The following is a 1,751-nucleotide window of genomic DNA, read 5'->3' on the forward strand; positions in this document are numbered from 1 at the left end:
ATGAAAGTAAAATTTAACAAAATTTTGCCCATACATTTTTCACAATGCGTTGTGTACATTGTCAGAAACACTCACGGTGAAGGCAAGTGAGATATATGAAAGAAAATCGAATCGAATTTATATGAAACTAAATTCGATTAAATGTATGAAAGTAAAATTTAACACAATACATTCATATGATAAACTGAATAAATATATAATAAAGACATTTCAAATATATGGAAAATATCATCATATATATAATTTAGTATTTTAATATATATTTAGTTAAGTTGATGGTATTATTGAAATATATAAAATGTAATTGAATTATATGAAATCAAACTGAAATGTATTGAATTGAATTTTTCCCATACATTTTTCACAATGTGTGGTGTGCATGGCAAAAAACACTCACGGTGAAGGCATGTGAATAATATGAAAATATCAACATTTAACTAACCAATGATATTGAAGCATATAAATCGAATCATAACTATATGAAACACGAATTTGAGTTATGTTAAACTGGTGATATTGTGGATTTATTCCTAGTTTTCCATACGTTAGTTTAAATAGAAACAATTTTCGAATATGTATACATATATGAAGAATTTATATTCTATACTAACATATTATGGAATGTAACTATTGATTGTTGCCTTGGCATATTGGTGTATTGTGAGATTTCATTCATAGTTTTCCATACGTTAGTTTAAATAGAAACAATTTTCGAATATATATACATATATGAAGAATTTATATTCTATACTAACATATTATGGAATGTAACTATTGATTGTTGCCTTGGCATATTGGTGTATTGTGAGATTTCATTCATAGTTTTCCATACGTTAGTTTAAATAGAAACAATTTTCGAATATATATACATATATGAAGAATTTATATTCTATACTAACATATTATGGAATGTAACTATTGACTGTTACCTTGGCATATTGGTGTATTGTGATTTTATTCATGGTTTTCCATACGTTAGTTTAAATAGAAACAATTTTCGAATATATATACATATATGAAGAATTTATATTCTATACTAACATATTATGGAATGTAACCTTGGCATATTGGTGTCATTGTATTTTATTCCTGGTATTCTATAGTTAGTTTAAATAGAAATAAATTTTTGAATTCAAAATTTTATATTCTATACTAGCATTACATAGAAATTATCCTCAACTGTTTGTTTCTTGTATACATACAGGAAATTAAACAGATGAAGAAAAAAAAAAACAAAACAAATAAAAATTATAAGAAAAATTAAATTTTAAATAAAAGAAAAAAGGAGAAATTTTTTCAATCATATATATATTTATGATTAAAAAATAGAATTATGGAATTATTAATTTCAATTCAGAGAGAAAAATTATGTAATATATGAAATTATTACATTAAAAATGCATTTGAAGAAAAAGTAAAATGTTATTAAAAATGATACATTTGAAAATTGGCAAATATTAAGAAGAAATATCGTTCTTATATTTTTATATAAAATATATATAGAGAACGAAAATTCTTTTTCATAAAAAACGGTTTTTGAATTCTGATAAGAAAAGCTAAAGGGGTCGGCGGGAGCGCACATTGAACGAAAGAAAATGAAAGAAAAACACAACAAAGAAGAAGACCAAATAAAATACAAATATTTTATACAAATAAAAGCACATTATTAATATAATAATAATAATAATAATAATAATAATAATGATGATGATGATGATGATGATGATGATGATGATACATAAATTGTGTTA

This window comes from Anastrepha ludens, unplaced genomic scaffold, assembly GCF_028408465.1.
Source record: "Anastrepha ludens isolate Willacy unplaced genomic scaffold, idAnaLude1.1 ptg000160l, whole genome shotgun sequence".
In the NCBI taxonomy this organism is placed as follows: domain Eukaryota; kingdom Metazoa; phylum Arthropoda; class Insecta; order Diptera; family Tephritidae; genus Anastrepha; species Anastrepha ludens.